Source organism: Delphinus delphis, chromosome X (assembly GCF_949987515.2).
Source record: "Delphinus delphis chromosome X, mDelDel1.2, whole genome shotgun sequence".
NCBI lineage: Eukaryota > Metazoa > Chordata > Mammalia > Artiodactyla > Delphinidae > Delphinus > Delphinus delphis.
The window spans coordinates 16,313,431-16,332,337 of NC_082704.1; positions in this window are offsets into that span (position 1 = coordinate 16,313,431).

The window sequence follows — 18,907 nt, forward strand, 5'->3', positions numbered from 1 at the left end:
ACTGACTCTTCCTCATTGATCGAAGCCCTCCTTCAAGCTCCTCCTATTGCATGTTGGTGGAAGCAGCACTCACATTGTAGTTCTTTCTTTTTTTTTTTTTTTTTTTTTTTTTTTTGCGGTATGTGGGCCTCTCACTGTTGTGGCCTCTCCCGTTGCGGAGCACAGGCTCCGGATGCACAGGCTCAGCGGCCATGGCTCACGGGCCTAGCCGCTCCGCGGCATGTGGGATCTTCCCGGATCGGGGCATGAACCCGTGTCCCCCGCATTGGCAGGCGGACTCTCAACCACTGCGCCACCAGGGAAGCCCAGTTCTTTCTTCTTATTTCATGCATTTCATTTGCTTCTCTTACGTAAGAATTATTCAGATAGAATGTCAGCTTTCTGAGGGCAAGATTTTTGTCGGTTTTGTTCATTGCTGTATCCTCAGAGCCTAGAACAGTGTATGGCACATAGGAAGCCCTCAATAGATATTTGTTGAATGAATGGATGGATGGATTTCCTTTGAACTCTTCACTGAGGTTGGCATAGTGCTAGTTGGTATAGTGTTTTATTGATGGCCTGGTTTAACTCCTAGGCACTGCTCTTGCTGAATCTTTAAATTGTTCACTTTACTATATGTTACATCTTTCTTTTTTTTGTCTCCTAAATTATTTTCCATTACTTTAATTTCACAACTACCTAAGAGCAAGTTGTGTAATTTTAATAAATAAGGTAAGCATATCTAAGAAGTGACTTTTCTTGACATGATTCTGGGCCAGAGTTATGTAAGCCTGTGGAAGACTGAATGGTAAATTTTGAGACCTGAACTATTGAGAAATTTCCTTAAAAACACTGCTTTTGAGATCTTAGTGAACTTTCTGATCTTTCTTTAGGTTTCCTGCTATTAAATAAACTGTTGTTGTTATTATTGATAGAGATCACTTGAGCTTTTATATGGAGTTCCTTGTAGTTTGCTTATGCTTTTTCACGTGTCTGTTTCTTAATTTAAACAAAATGACAAGAAATTCAAATATGCTTTTGTTATTCCCCCCCAAAACGGCACTTGAATATTTTTACTCCAAAATGTCAGCCTAGAATCTAATAACATATTACAATGTGTTCCCACAGCTTGAGGGGAGACACCACATCTTATGTTCTGAGTAGCCGCATAGAGTGTGACATAGTGTATCAGATCGGATTTGGTACCTGCTTGATTGATATGACCTGAGTGGGTATGAATACTTAATAACCACATAAATAAAGCAAAATTATATGCAGATTAAGCAAAGTCAGTGAATTCCAAGTTAGACTGTACCCTTGAACCCAATAAGAGTTACTCATTTAAATTTACAATCTGTGGCTTCGGTTTCCTGACATTTGTCATACCCTCAATATTAAATATTTAACTTTTCCCACATTTATAAATATTTACTGAATGGACTGGGTTCATAGCTAAAGTGTAGGTAGACGGAAATGGCCAAACTTTAATTTAGGCAATAGTGAGGTAATGCATTAGGGCCATGGTTCTCAAACAGGAGCAAATTTGCTTCCTGGAGACGTTGTTGGTTGTCATGAATTGGGGGGAAGGGTGCTAGTGGTAGTGGGTAGGGGCCAGAGATGCTGCTAACCATACTCCAATGCACAGGGCTGCCCTCACAACAAAGGATTAGCCTGCCCAAAATGTCCATGGTGCCAAGGTTTGAAACACCATGCTCTATACTCTGCATTAGGGTTTACTAACCAAGTGACAGACTTTTTTTTTTTTAAGTTTTTTTTGATGTGGACCATTTTTTTTAAACGTCTTTATTGGAGTATAATTGCTTTACAGTGGTGTGTTAGTTTCTGCTTTATAACAAAGTGAATCAGCTATACATATACATATATCCCCTCCCTCTTGCATCTCCCTCCCACCCTCCCTATCCCACCCCTCTAGGTGGACACAAAGCACCAAGCTGATCTCCCACATATCTCGCGGCCAAAAAACCAAAACATAAAACAGAACCAATGGATGTGGACCATTTTTAAAGTCTTTACTGAATTTGTTACAATATTGCTTCTGTTTTATGTTTTGGTTTTTTGGCCGCGAGGCATGTGGGATCTTAGCTCCCCAACCAGGGATCGAACCTGCACCCCCTTCATTGGAAGGCGAAGTCTTAACCACTGGACCGCCAGGGAAGTCCCATAACAAGGTAACAGACTTAAGAATCCTTGTTCCCTGAAGATTTTAGTTCAATGTGGTGGCTGGGGCTAAAACAAAGAAACAAACAATCCCACAAGATATTGGGCCACATCAAGGGGGTACCGGAAACAAAGCAGTATTTTTATGCCACCTTTGTGTAGACCATAGATTATCTTCCCCCAAAGAGTGAATACTGCTTAATGAAAAATACTATTGAACAGAAAATAACCTTAAGCAAAATTTAATGATTTGTGTTAAAAAATGTAATCATGGAGCATGTTCTAATGTACCGGGCATTACCTAGGAGCCTTCAAATGTGTTACCTCATCGAGATAAATTTGACCTCTTACTCCACTTTATAAAATTTAAAGGTAGGGTTTCACATTTTAGACTGTCACATTTTGAGACTCATCACTACATTAAAATGTATAAAGTGCATATATGTCTGAAGTGTAAGAGAAGTTGATATAATTATCTGAATTTCTTTCAATTATCTGAATATTTGAAACTAAAGGAAATTATCTGGGTAATTCTAGAACCTCACCATCCAGTGATAGGAATATTTTGATTTAAGCTACTAGACTCTATTGATATTTGGAAATATAACATTCAAAGGTTCTTTTCTTTTCTTTTTCTTTTTTTTACAAAAGCATACGTGATACCGTAACTCTCCTCTTTACTTTACTCTCTGTGGGTATCAAATTGGAAAGCACGAAATAATAGTTCTTGCAGATGTTGTAACCTCACTGTTGTTCCAGCAAAGCATCCCAAAGAAAAACATATTGAATCAATTCTTGGTCAAGGAGCATTAAACCTGTGTAATTGCTTAATTCTGCTAAATAACCTTGCACCTTTGGGGGCTCGCACAGTACTCTGCCATAGTATTATTTATAACAAAAAACCTAGCATTTAAGACTCAGCACAGCTGAATTTTCTTGCTAGCTTTACTTCCTGACACTACTGAGGGGAGTAGAGCAACGGAGGAGGTGGGTGGAAGCAGATGCTGCTTAAGCGGTTTCCTGCTTAGAACATTTCTTTACATGTACGCTTACTCACTTTGCAATATTTGCATTTAAGTATGAAAAGAATTGAGCTCATTACTTCTTGCCTTCACCAATTGGTTACAGTACTGAGAGGCAGATGTGGCCCGAACAATTTCATTCACATGAAGAGGTAGGAGTCGAAAGATAGCACGATAAGAAATAACTTCCTGGTTCTAGTTTTGCTGCCTGCCTTAACTCTCACACAATTGCACTGTTGATCTTTAGATGGCTTAGACCCAAGGTGAAGGCCCTCAGAAGCCTGCCGGCACTCACTCACAGTCTCCTCAATGATGACAGACCACTGCTTGCTGTACCATTCGTCCTGTAATTGAGGTTTGTGTTGCCATAGGGGTACATGAGGAGACTGGGGAGTTTCTTAGGAGAGATTCTTTGGGAGACTAGGCTCCTTGTAATGAAGTCAGGTAACTTCTTTGTATTCTCCAGAGTGCAGTTTTTAGTCACAGGAGAACCATTCATGTGTTACCATGAAATGATGCTAGACAACCAATTTGGGTGATACTTTTCCCCTCAGAATTAACTTTTTTACATGTATTGAATTGACCACTTGTTCTTTCATTTGTACGTTTCTCAAGAAACAGTTCTAGTCTAAGGTGGCAGTTAAAAACAGGAAAAACAAACTGGCAGTTGAGACCGAATAGGAAGTGACTATGCCATCAGCTCACACTGAGGAAAAGGAAGTTGTTGCCAGGACCTCTAAGAAAGGCAGTTGTGTAAAATTACCCTTCAACTTGCTTGCTGAGGTTCTGTCACCCTGTGGTAAAAGCTCCCATAGTTTTGTTACATCTGTACTCAAGAGAACATGAACAGAACTGGAGAATAGCAGGCAGCCCTTGCAGGACTGTTATCAGGGACTACCAGAAGTTTCTGGGGCAGAAACTCAACATTGTAGACAAGCAGAGCTCCCTCTCTACTCATTTTTTTTTCTGTGCCAAATAGATATTTTAAGATTAGTTAAAATTCAGTATGTTCCACCGTGAGGCCCACTAGAAGGGTCCAACTATAGACTGCAACAGGGGATTTTTGCTGAGAAATCGAAGGCAGAACGTTTTCTTATACTTTTACTTGGGCCCCAGAGCCAGGCTAGGCCACACCACCTTTCCCTTTTTCCTTTAGTTTCTCTTCCCTTCTTTGCTTTCTCACATATTTCTCGAGCACAGTACCAGGAACTGTGCTTAAGTGCTGGGAATACAAAGAAATGCAAGGAGTTTGCTTTCTTGCAAAAAATACAATACAAAAACAAGAATCATTCAGTAACCTTTAAAAATTGTATAAAATTTAAAAAAATAAATAAAAAACAAGGAGCACTCAAAGTGATGTATAATGATAGTAGCAATACAATTTTTAAAACTGTTACAGCAACTGGCACCAGAGAGCAGTTCATTTTACCTGCGTAGATCCTGGAAGGCTTCACAAAGAAGGTGATATTTGAGCTACGCCTTGAAAAATGGGTAGAGAATCGGGAAAAGGGAGTGGAGAAGAAAGGGGATTCCACATAGAAGGAACAGCATGAGCAAATGCCTAAGCGAGGCATGTGTATTCCCATCACCTAATGACCTGGTTAAAATACAGATCCTGTGCTCCATTTGGACAGATTCTGATTTTGAAGGTTTCAGATGAAGAAAGGGCATTTGTATTTTATTTTAAAAAAAAAAAACACTCCCCAGGTGATTATGATGCGTCCTCTTGGTTATGAACCACTAACTTAGAGGAATGACAAGCTTTCTTTGAGGACGAGCTGGTAGTTTGGTCTAACAGGCAGAGGCCTGTTACATGAGGCATTCCCAGCAATGAAGTTGGAAGGAGGAATGGGGGACAGACTGTGAGGCTTGTCTGCCATGCTAAAGACTTTGGACTTGATCCCATAGGCTCCCAGGAGTACTGAGTGGTTTTAAGGAAGAGAGGAATTTGCTCCAGATTTGTATTTTTTTTAAAAACTCTCTATTTAGTACATAAAAGACAGATTGGATATGGGAGAGACTGGAAGCAGAGGGACCTATTAAGATGCTATTAGGAGGCCATTGTAAAAGTACAAGAGAAGAATTGAACTAAATTAACGGCTGTAGAATAAAATACCTAGGAATAAACCTACCTAAGGAGACAAAAGACCTGTATGGAGAAAACTATAAGACACTGAAAGAAATTAAAGATGATACAAACAGATGGAGAGATATACCATGTTCTTGGATTGGAAGAATCAACATTGTGAAAATGACTATACTACCCAAAGCAATCTACAGATTCAATGCAATCCCAGTCAAATTACAAATGACATTTTTCACAGAACTAGAACAAAAAATTTCACAATTTGTATGGAAACACAAAAGACCACGAATAGCCAAAGCAAACTTGAGAAAGAAAAACGGAGCTGGAGGAATCAGGCTCCCAGACTTCAGACTATACTACAAAGCTACAGTAATCAAGACAGTGTGGTACTGGCACAAAAACAGAAAGATAGATCAATGGAACAGGATAGAAAGGCCAGAGATAAACCCATGCACTTATGGTCAACTAATCTATGACAAAGGAGGCAAGGGTATACAATGGAGAAAAGACAGCCTCTTCAATAAGTGGTGCTGGGAAAACTGGACAGCTACATGTAAAAGAATGAAATTGGAACACTTCCTAACACCATACACAAAAATACACTCAAAATGGATTAAAGACCTAAATGTAAGGCCAGACACTATCAAAGTCTTAGAGGAAAACATAGGCAGAACACTCTATGACATAAATCACAGAAAAATCCTTTTTGACCCACCTCCTAGAGAAATGGAAATAAAAATAAAAATAAGCAAATGGGACCTAATGAAACTTAAAAGCTTTTGCACAGCAAAGGAAACCATAAACAAGATCAAAAGACAATCCTCAGAATGGGAGAAAATAGTTGCAAACGAAGCAACTGACAAAGGATTAATCTCCAAAATATACAAGCAGCTCTTAAAGCTCAATATCAAAGAAACAAACAACCCAATCCAAACATGGGCAGAAGATCTAAATAGACATTTCTCCAAAGAAGATATACAGATTGCCAACAAACACGTGAAAGGATGCTCACCATCACTAATCATTAGAGAAATTCAAATCAAAACTACAATTAGGTATCACCTCACACCAGTCAGAATGGCCATCATCAAAAAATCTACAAACAGTAAATGCTGGAGCGGGTGTGGAGAAAAGGGAATCCTCTTGCACTGTTGGTGGGAGTGTAAATTGATACAGCCACTATGGAGAAAAGTATGCAGGTTCCTTAAAAAACTAAAAATAGAACTATCATATGACCCAGCAATCCCACTACTGGGCATATACCCTGAGAAAACCATAATTCAAAAAGAGCCATGGGGCTTCCCTGGTGGCGCGGTGGTTGGGAGTCCGCCTGCCGATGCAGGGGACACGGATTCGTGCCCTGGTCCGGGAGGATCCCAGATGCCGCGGAGCGGCTGGGCCCGTGAGCCATGGCTGCTGAGCCTGCGCGTCTGGAGCCTGTGCTCCGCAACGGGAGAGGCCACAACAGTGAGAGGCCCGCGTACCGCAAAAAAAAAAAAAAAAAAAAAAAAGCCATGTACCAGAATGTTCATTGCAGCACAATTTACAATAGCCAGGACATGGAAGCAGCCTAAGTGTCCATCAACAGATGAATGGATAAAGAAGATGTGGCACATATATACAATGGAATATTACTCAGCCATAAAAAGAAACGAAATTGAGTTACTTGTAGTGAAGTGGATGGACCTAGAGTCTGTCACGCAGAGTGAAGTAAGTCAGAAAGAGAAAAACAAATACCATATGTTGACACATGTATATGGAGTCTGAAAACAAACAAAAAAAGGTTCTGATGAGCCTGGGGCAGGACAGGAATAAACATGCATACGTAGCAAATGGACTTGAGGACACGGGGAGGGGGATGGGTAAGCTGGGACGAAGTGAGAGAGTAGCATGGACATATATACACTACCAAACGTAAAATAGATAGCTAGTGGGAAGCAGCTGCATAGCACAGGGAGATCAGCTCGGTGCTTTGTGTCCACCTAGAGGGGTGGGATAGGGAGTGTGGGTGGGAGGGAGACGCAAGAGGGAGGGGATATGGGGATATATGTGTACGTATAGCTGATTCACTTTGTTATACAGCAGAAACTAACACACCATCGTAAAGCAATTATACTCCAATAAAGATGTTAAAAAAATTGTATGAAAGGAATTCTGGCTAAGGACAAAGTTGTTAATAAAAGAGTCATCTTTTGTAATTTAAACAACTCTGAAATTCAAAAATAAAAATAAGAATTATGGGGAGAAAAAGAGAAGCACATGTGATCAACAACAGTTTTATCATATTCTGTATTATATTATTATGATGTACAAATCAATAACTTAATTAAACATTGATACAATTAAATTTTTAAAATTAATTAATTAATTAATGGCTGTGAGAATGAAGAGGAAGGGATAGATTCCAGAAATAATTTGGAGGTGAAATAAACAGCATTCAGTTGATTGGATATGGACAGGACCAGAGGGAGAGGTTTAAAATGCCAGAGACATCTAGCTTAGAGAACTGGGTAAGCGTTTATGCCTGGAACTGAGCCAGGGCATACAGAAGGAGGACCAGGTTTGGGGGAAAGATAAGGAGTTTAGTTTGGATACACTGAGTTTGAGGTGCCTGTATGACATTTAAGTGGAGATGTCTAGAAGGCAGTTGAAAGTAACAAGAGGTCAGATTGCAAATACACATCTGAGAATTGCAAAGAGAAATGCTTTGTAACCTCATGGCGAGGTGTCAATAGAGGGCATAAAAAATAGAAATCAAGTTGGACCCATTCACCTCCTATTTAGAAAATCACTTCTTGAATAATTTTTCTATGTTCTGGTCTGGTTAAATGCTGCCTGTGCCTACTGACATTATATCTATCTCAAAAAGTATACTATTTTCTTCAGAGTAATGATTGTTAATCTCATGTCTATAAGATGGTATTACTAAATATTTCTGCTGTGTCCCTGCATGCGTAGATTGCCTTTTGAATGCATGATAATGACAGTAAAGAAAGGAATGGAGCAAAGGACAGAAATGATGTGAAGAGATCTGAATGCTATGTTGCCAGGTTTTCTGGGATGGTTTTCTTGCATGCAACTGTAAAATAGATTATTGTGCGCCAGAACGGTTTGTATTATATTTCCCCTCCTACACTCAAAAGAAAATGAGGTGGGAGATGACATGCATGCCTGGTTTCATGAGGCCAAGTCAGTGTCTTCTACAATAGAAAGAAAAACAGGAACAATTTATTGCAATCTAAAGCACAGATTACTGGCAAAGTCATGATGTTTGCCTGCTGTGAAAGTGCACAGCAACCTTAGTTAATACTGCTTCAATTTTTCAGAATCATTCATGCCATTCTGGTTCTTCCATTCTTTCTGTGCTATTGACCTTTTATGAAACTTCACACATCCCTATAGTTTACCATATGTGAAGGTAGGCATTCAAGTGGCTAAATGCCAACTTGAAATTCACATAGATAAATCATGCTTTTCATATAAATTGTGAAAACAGTGGTAGACATTTACAATCTGAGATCATGAAAGCAGATACAAACAGAGTATATTTTAAATGTTTTGTACAATGCATTTTATTATGTGTTTGGGTTTTTCTCAGGTGTTACAAGAAACTGAAATATACCAGCTCTTAAATTTTAAAGTAACTTTTGCATCTGACAATATACAGATTCCTGCTATGCAAATATAGAGAAATGAGTGCTTACTATGTTGTGAAGGATGGATTTAGTTCATGAAACATATACTATAAAGAGATTATTTTCTTCTTTTTTTGCCAGACTCTCAAAGCATAAAAAGGTTATTGCTGTATGGAAAGATCACTTGTATGAACAATGACAAAAGAAACTGTGTCCGGGTTGTAAAATGCTGGGTTGTTGAATATGTTTCCTACTAGAAAAAAAAAAAAAAAGTAGGGTAATCAATGTGAGAATGCATAACAATACACTTCAATATCACTCTTCTACTTTGGCTCTGCACATAGTAAATTAGGTATAAAGTAGTTCTTTCATTGTCCTTTTTAAAGCAAGAAGCTCAAGCCAAAGTCATATTAATGTAAATTGAGGAATTAAAGCTATTATTTATATAGTGCTTACTATTATTTATATAGTGTCAGGCATGGTTGCAAATTATATATACACCCACGTAATCCTCAGCATGACTCCATGAGCTAGGTGCTACTATCATAATGTCGTTCCCATTTTACAGTTGATGAAACTGAGGCACAGAGAGATTAAGTAACTCATCCAAGGTAGGGCTGGCAGATAAAGTACAGGATGCCCAGTTAAATTTTAATTTTAATAAGCGACGAATAATTCTACATGAGACATGTACTTAAAAAGTATTATTTTCTGAAATTCGAATTCAGCTGGCTGTCCTGCTTTTTTATTTGCTAAATTTGACAACCCTACCAGCCAAGGTCATATAGTTACTAAGGAGTGGAGCCAGAATTTGAACCCAGGGAGTGTGACATCAGAATTCATGCTCTTAACCACTATGCTTTTACTGGTTATAAGGAATGCAGGGTAGAGTGCTTTATTATCTATATGAGGAATATTGAAAAATATCATGACTCATGAATACCTCACGGGCAGGATCATAGATTTATAAGTTTGAATTTATTTCAATTTACTCTAATTGTTACTATTATTTGGGCACAGTATTTATAGTGAGACTTTTTGTTCTAAAACTAATAAGACCTATAACATTTTTGAACTAATTTTTTCTTCAGTGCTCTCCAAGGAGAGAGACTAAAGAAAAAGTGTGATTCAGTGTGATGTGTGGAATTAACTGATCAGTACTGTTATTCCAAACACCTTACTCTTCCTTCAGAAAGCAGCTTCGTGTTGTTTATAAAGAGTAAGAGCTTTTTAAAAGAAAAATATGTGATATATTTACTCACACCATTTTCTTCTCTCTTCTTTTGATATTTTTACTCTAGAATAGATAAAGGGGCATCAACTTTTTGCAGGGTAATGCAATTTAATGGAAAAAACCTGGGCTTTGGAGCCAGACAGACCTTATTGGCTGTGCAAACTTGATGTCTGAGCCTCATTTTCCTCATCTAGGAAACAGGGATTATTAATGCCTCTTTCAAGTGGTGATGATGAGGCTTAAATGAGATAATGAACATACACCGCTCTAATGTGGTATCTGATGCAGAATTGACACTTTACAAATAGTGGTAGTTCCTTTCCCCTGTACCTCTGCCTCTTCCCCTGAGCCTCCACTACTGTCAGCAACCCTCATGAATCTTTGAAAATCTTCTGCTTATTTATGAAAGCATTTTGACTTGCCCAGAGGTTACATAGCAATCAGGGGTAGAGTCAGGTGGAATCCAGAGTGCGTAAAATGTTTTTCTTCTTTTTGTGATTTGTTTGAATCCCTAAAATGTTTAGTTTAGAACAGAAGACTGCAGTGTGATTTCTGCTCTTAGAAATCCATTGTGAGGATTTTGGAGGTGCTCTTTTTCCCCCCTACATTGAGAATGTTCTTAGAGTTTCAGAGTGGGGTTTATATACTTCAGTTTCATGGGGAAAGTCACCATGGACATCTCTGAGGGACACAGAGAGGCACAAAAAGAAATGGCAAGAGCAGGGAAATGATGTCATTAAAGCATTTTCCTGTGTATACATGTGTACACGCATGTGTGTTGAAGCACGAGGTGGTGATGTGTGATGAGGGAAAATACAAAAGTTACTATAATAAAATCAGATGCAGTTATGGTCAAATACAAAGTCATTATAATATTGAAAAAAAATCAATTCGGGAAGGTGCTATACAGTGTACTAAGTAAGAACATGGACTGTGGAGCCAGACTACTGAGGTTCAAATCCCAGTCTTGTTTACGTACTAGCTCTGTGATCTTCAGCAAGGTGTTTAGTTTTCTGTACCTCAGTCTCCTCATCTGTCAAATGTGGGTAATAAAAATACCTATCTAATCGAGTTTACTTAAGACCTTAAATATGTGCTATTTTTCCTTTAAACATTTATTGAAGTATGCCATACATACAGAAAGTTGCACAGATCATGTGCTGAACAGCTCAATGAAATTCCACAAAATTAACACACTCATGTATCTGTCACCCAGATCAAGAAACAGAACGCTACCCACACCCCAGAAGTCTTCTTGATGCCCTCATCCAGTCAATACCTCCTCCAGCCCCAATGTGTCCATCTCCGTGTCTTCAAACCTTGTGGATTCATATTTTCTACCTTTGAACTTTAAATGAGGATCTATGTGATGTGCTTAGAACAGTGCCTGGCACATAGTAAACACAATATAAGCTTTCCAAGGTGATTTTAACCATAACAAGAAAGAAGGTATGTTTTGGGGGTAGAATTCTTAATAGGAATAAGGAAATCAAAAGCAAACTTGTGAGCTAAAGGAAATGACAAAGTTAAATATAACAAGCTTCTTTAAAAAATATTAGAGTTCTGGAAAACATTTTGTTTCTATAAATTATATCTATTGTGTATTCCATGGTAAGAAAAATACATTCCATTTGAGACATCAGAGAGAACATATGCCCAAACATTTTAACACAATCCAGAATAAGATTTTTATTCAAATTGTTAAAAGATTAATAAATGAAAAACGAGTTTGGCAGAAGCCTTTTCGGGCCTCAGTGTCCTCATTGTAAAATGAAGACAATTGGTCCATCTCTAAGGTTCTTTCCAGCACTGACATTTAATGATTATATTTAAAAAATTTCTTAAAAAGCACAATCTGGAAATCTCCAAGCCACTGTTTTATAGACAAATAATAAATCTAGAGTCACAGTTAAACATCACCTTTCAGAAGAAAGGCAGCAGGGTTTCTATGAGAGAAAATCATGTCTGATTAATCTATTAGCACTCAAGAGAGTAAATAACGTTATGGACAAGGAGAAACCAGGGGATAGGATCTACACAGACTTTTTAAAAATCTTTTGACAGGCTTCCATACTGTTGACATTTTTGTTGCTGTTAAATGAGTCCCTATGGGACTTGGGGAAACATTTTGCCATGGAAGGTGAGCTAACTTACAGAATGAAATGGAGAATAGGAAAAAGTGGGTGCTTCTCTGGATGGAGAAGCGTCAGCATTAAGATTCCCATGGTCCCAGGCTTATTTAAATGTTATAAGTCGTGTAAAATAAGGTGTACACAGTGGTATTTCTGTGTTTGTAGCTGGCGCTAAGCTCTTCTCAGTAGTGAAGTGGTAAGCCAACATAGGATAAATTGCAGGAAGATGTCTCAAAATTGGGGGAGTAAGAAAAAGAAACAATAGATTACTTCAGCAAGGTAAAGCATTTACAGAAAAAAATTCCTAACTATACAATACGAATAATAAGATCTGTTGTTACTTGTGGCTCTGGAAAGAGACCCAGGAGTTGTAGATATTTCTAGAACAATTTCAGCTGACTGTGCCATTTTGGCTGGAAAGGTCAACAAAATGCTGTGCGTCAATAGAAAACAGACTAGAAACAGAATAACACATTATCCTATTTTTGAAAAAAAAAGTTAAACCTTCTACAGCCACATCTGGAGCAGAATATTTAATTCTGGGGGTTTTAATTTAAGAAAGGCAAAATGTACCTCAAGGTGGTATAGAGATGGGCAGCAAGAATGAAGGAGTGAGAAGGAGCTGTACTGAGACAGACTCAGTGTTAGGATTCTTTAACCCAAAAGGATGAAGATAGAGGCAACGGCCAAAGTTCACTAACAGTGCTTATTTAGTACTCACTATGTGCCTGGCACAGGTCTTAGCACTTGACGTTTACTGAATCATTCAATACCTATTAACCCTATAACATAGGTCCCACTATTATCCTCATTATAAAAGCATCATGAAGGATATGTACAGAGTAAATAGTGATCAAAGCTATTCACTGGCTAGAGCTCAGCACAGACCTTAAACCTCAAAAGAGTCAAATCCAAGACAAGCAAAAGGAAGTGAGACTTTACACAGTGGGCAGTAAAACCTAGGGAACTCACCACCTAAAGCAACAGTACAAGTTGAGCTGAAAAGAGATTCCAAGAAGGATTTAGACTATATTTATAGAAGATAAAACCAAAATAGCTTATGAAGAGAATCTTGTGAAATGTCCTTAACCTTTGAGGTTGTCATAAATGAGGACAGCCACCCCCTCTCTCCTACTGCCAACGTGTGTCTGAATCCCCCTGTACAAATTCTGGGCTGGATGGGCCAGAAATTTGGCCAAGTGTGGCTTTTCCTTTTAATTATGATGTAAGTAGGGGAATGGTACATGAATTCCCTGTGGGTATTTCAAGATGATTGTAATTTATACTATACTTGAATGTTTTCATTGATAACTTAAACTACACATAATCCTATTTTAAGCAAAGCTTTGCCCTGTAGAAATGGATCTTTTTCAAAAAATTACGTGCAGAAGAATGAATTGCCACACAGGAGCAGGTAGAGGGTTTTTGCTTTAATATCCACCCTCTAGTCAGTGTTTATTTTGGGTTATTTCATGCCCATATGTCTTAAAGATATTACATTTCAGAGAAAATACATTGCATGCAAGGAAAAACAAAAAAAAATAGCTGAAAAGAATATCCCTCTGTAAAAACCCTCCCATGAAAACTTACATAGTACCTTCTCTGTCACATCAGTCCTCATGAAACTCAAGCACAGACCCATCCAGTGTTGCTGAGGGCTTCTTCGGTCTTGTTGGTATAACACTGCTAGACTCCACAGAATACACCAACGTTCTCCCTTGGCTTGGTGACCTCTACCTTTTTGAAACACTGTGTGTGTGCCGGGCATACCATGAAAAAGAAACAGAGAAGAAAGTCTAGGAGTGAATGTGTAGTTCACAGAGAACTAACCTTATCTGTGGGAAGGAAGTATGAAAAGAAAAATGAAAAAATATTGGAAAGCTGAGAAACAGAGGAAGGTGAAAGGGACAAATGAAAAGATAGCATTGTTCTGAAGTATATTATACAATTAAAAATTGTTTGGGGAGTTCCCTGGTTGCCTAATGGTTAGGATTCCAGGCTTTCACTGTTGTCGCCCAGGTTCAACCCCTGGTTGGGAAACTGAGATCCTGCAAGCCACACAGTGCGGCCAACAACAAAAATAATAAAAATTAAAAATTTCTTTAAAAAATTGTTTAAAAGAGAGATAGGACTAAATGTGGATCTAAATGGTAACATGGATAATTGGGCCATAAGCAAAATGGCGAAGCTGACCAACCCCTTGAGCTATTCTACTTCTCATAGCAGAGGCTCTGTGCTCTCCTCACTCCCCTCACCCTGACCCTGTGTGCTCTGGCTGCCCAAAGCTCATTTCGACAGCTAGCGGCTAAGCCAGTACTTCCCCAGGCAGTGCCCCGGTGCTAGGCCACTCTCACCTCTCTTGGTCAAAATGAATCTGTGTTCTGCCCATCTTGTTACCCTAGCTTGAGAACATTTTCAGCTTCATAGAGAATACTTATTAAATGCAGCTCTCTCTTTACTTCTAGTGGCAAGCAGAGATATTTTGGGAGCAGAGGCCTCCTGACACCCTCAAATATCTGGTGGAAAGCCAACAGTTTTTGTCTAAATCAGGTAACCACAGTGACCTTACGTTTCCTCATCTGTAGAATGGAGCTAATAATACCCTTCCTTTCTATTACAATTGACAACACTCTGACACACATTGACCTGTTTGGTCCTCAAAGCCACCCTGTGAGGTAAGGATTATTTCTCCATCTTACAGACAAGGGAACTGAAGCTCAGTGAGGTTAGGTAACCTGTCCTGGGATAATATGCGAAAGGGCTAGTGCGGGAGGAGAGAAGTCAGCTAGCCAAGACAGTGAGTTGATACGCGATGATAAAGCTGGTGATGGAGCCACGTAGCTGTGCGGAGGCAGTATGGAATCAAGGGTGTATGTATGGACTTTGGAGTCACAGACACCTAGGTATGAATCCTGGCCCTGCCTCATTTTACCTGGCATCCCTTGGGCAGGTCACCTTCTCTGAGTCTACATTTCCTCATTTGGAAGATGCAGATAATAATGCTTCCCTTATGGACCTGTTGTGAGGATAAGGTGAAACGCTGAGTGTAATGTACTTAGTACAGTGCAAGGCACATGAGGAACATGCAAAACATCTGGAAGCTTCTGGAATCATTAGTGGTAGTAATACTTGGTGAGTGTGCTAGCCCAGAACGTGAAGTCCACTGGCCCAAAGGTAGAGTTAGCCACTAGTAAGCAGGCCGTCAGCAAACAGAACCAAACATGGTTGGCGCAAGGAAAGAAAAAGGAGACTGGTCAAGGCTACCTAGGACTAGGTTGCAGTTTCCTTAGAACAGTGGTTCCCAAACTTGAACCTGTACTAGAATTACAGGGCTCATTAAATGACAGATGGCTGGGCCTTACTGCCAGAGTGTCTGATTCAGAAGTTGAGGATGGGGCCTGAGAATCTGCATTTATAATGAGTTCCCTGATCTTGGGAGCCCACTTTGAGAATCATTGTCACAGAATAAAGAATCCTGTCCAGTTCTAGGCATCAGAGTCTCCTTGCTTTTGTCTCCTCTTTCTATCTTAATAAAAATTCACCTGAAAAATGCCAACTTGGTTCTGGTAGAACAAAGGAAATTGCCCATAACTGGTCCAGGGGAGCTTAGGCAATTAGAGGACTGCTGGAAACCAGGAATGGTAGTGGCAATGACTGCCCCAGTTAGAGGATGGGGAGAAGTCTTACAGCAGAATAAAGGTCAAAACTCAGATGAGAAAGAATCAGAGACAGCTGTGATGACTGAGCCCTTCCCAGCTTGGATTTCCTTCACAGGCTTTTTCTTGCCTAAGCTTTTTATCCCTTTTGTAACTACAACTGTATTGGGGGTAATGGGAGAAAGATTCACTGTATTTTCTTTATGCACTTTTCCTACTCCCTTGTTTTATTCTTTGTCAACCACAAGGCTAATGTGAACTTGGAGAGCCTAGAGCAGCACGCACAGATTATGGCAGCCAGAGCAAAAAGTTTAACAAAATTAGACATGTCTCTTGAAGTAAAGTACGTGCTATGTGCTCTGTATCATGTTACGGCAAATTTGAAAACCAAAGGCTGTGTTCCAAGTCACCACCTGGCAGCTGTCAGTAACAAAGCCTCTGCTACCTGTTAAAGACAGTTAATGAAGCAGTCTGTATTTATAAATTAGAGGATTTGTCTTTGAAAATAGTAACCTAATAGAATGAGAAAGATAGATAGCCTTGGATTTAGACTTCTGAATTAGAAATGTGTCCCATGTATTTCCAGAAGGTGAAAGAACTTGTGCTCTTACATATTGAGAATATATATATTTCTACTGCAAATCTTAGGAAAATGAAACACGAATAGGAACCTCTGCTATAATTCTAAGAATGTAAGTTTCTTCAGCTCTTGACACAGAGATACTTTGGACTAGGGATTCCATATACGGTGTCTGGGCCTGTTCAGTGCCTTCAGCTATCAGGTATTTGCCTGTACCAACCTACCCATATTACATGAAAACAGGCCTTGCTCATTCTTTCAGAATTCATGGCTTCTGTCCTGAGCCATTCACCCCAGCTTATCTCACACTCATTCCTACCTCTTCCTCAGTCTGCTCTAATGTCTGATCTCGTGACTCATTTTTCCTCTTACCGCCTTACCTCACCCTAGGACCTGGCACTTGGTGTACTTCTCCAACTTGAACCTTTTTGCAGTCCTCTTTGGCCAGTAATCAGATTCCCCACTCGACTAGACTTCTGTTGGCATCGATGTATGAGTGCCGCATGGGGACCAACCCATTCCCTGGGACTTTTATCCAGGTCCCCATGAGAGGTACCCCTGCCCCATACACCACATCCTGGGAACAGAACTCAGATTTGAGAGATTTGTGACGCCTTGATACTGCTCTCAGAAGGAACAGAAAACAAATGGAAAGAATTTGATTGCCCAATCACTAGGTACAGAAGAGTTAACTGAGTTTCTCTATTATGTACATAAGGAAGAAAAATGATGGTTTATAGTATGTACTGTTTAGTAGTTCTGAATTCTTAGTTGTGAAGAATTACTATTTTTTCCCTTTCTTCATACTCACCTCCCCCCAACAGCCCACCCATTGATTGATCGCCAAAACTTTTCTTTTTTCTTTGTACCGCTGTTGAAAATCATTTAACCATATATGCAAGGGTTTGTTTCTAGACTCTGTATTCTGTCCCATTGGTCTGTATGTCTGTCCTTATGCCAATATCACATTGTTTTGATTACTGTAGCTTTGTAGTAAGTTTTGAAATCAGGAAGAATGAGTCCTCCAACTTAGTTCTCTTTCAAGATTGTTTTTGCTGTTTGGGATTCCTTGAGATTCCATATGAATTTGAGGATAGATTTTTCTGTTTGTGCAAAGAACACCATTGAGATTTTGATAGGGATTGCACTGAATCTGTAGATCATTTTGGGTAGTATTGGCATCCTAACAATATTAAGTCTCCCAATTCATGAGCATGGGATGTCTTTTTTTTTTAACATCTTTATTGGAGTATAATTGCTTTACAGTGGTGTGTTAGTTTCTGCTTTACAACAAAATGAATCAGTTATATATATACATACGTTCCCATATCTCTTCCCTCTTGCGTCTCCCTCCCTCCCACCCTCCCTATCCCACCCCTCCAGGCGGTCACAAAGCACCGAGCTGATCTCCCTGTGCTATGCGGCTACTTCCCACTAGCTATCTACCTTACGTTTGTTAGTGTATATATGTCCATGCCTCTCTCTCGCTTTGTCACAGCTTACCCTTCCCCCTCCCCATACCCTCAAGTCCATTCTCTAGTAGGTCTGTGTCTTTATTCCTGTTTTACCCCTAGGTTCTTCATGACATTTTTTTTCTTAAATTCCGTATATATGTGTTAGCATACGGTATTTGTCTCTCTCTTTCTGACTTACTTCACTCTGTATGACAGACTCTAGGTCCATCCACCTCATTACAAATAGCTCAATTTCGTTTCTTTTTATGGCTGAGTAATATTCCATTGTATATATGTGCCACATCTTCTCTATCCATTGCATTACGCGGGCCTCTTACTGTTGCGGCCTCTCCGGTTGCGGAGCACAGGCTCCGGACGCGCAGGCTCAGTGGCCATGGCTCACGGGCCCAGCTGCTCCACGGCATGTGGGATCCTCCCGGACTGGGGCACGAACCTGCCCCCTGCATCGGCAGGCAGACTCTCAACCACTGCGCCACCAGGGAAGCCTGCCAAAACTTATTAATTCTACTCTCCATAATGTCTCTTGAATCCATCATCTCCTGCCTGAGCTATTTGCGATAGTATCCTAATAACTGGTCTCCCTGTGGCCAGTGTCTCTTTCTCCCCTGGTCCTACTCTCCCATGCCCCTCATCCCCTGCCAATCCATTCTCCACACTTCCGCGAAAGTAATCTTTCTAAAACATAGGTCTGATCCTGTTACTCCTCTTCTTAACATTTTCATTCCCATATGTGTATCTGATTGTTATTATATACATATGATTCTGGGTTTCTAGAAGATAGACTCTTCCAATTAGGACAATAATATTGATCTACCATGTATTGTGCTTTAGAGTGTTTTCACAACTACTACATAATTTTTGAAAATTAATCCTATGACTTTAGTATTGTTTTATCTCTATATTTTAGGAGAGAGTATAACTTTTATATTT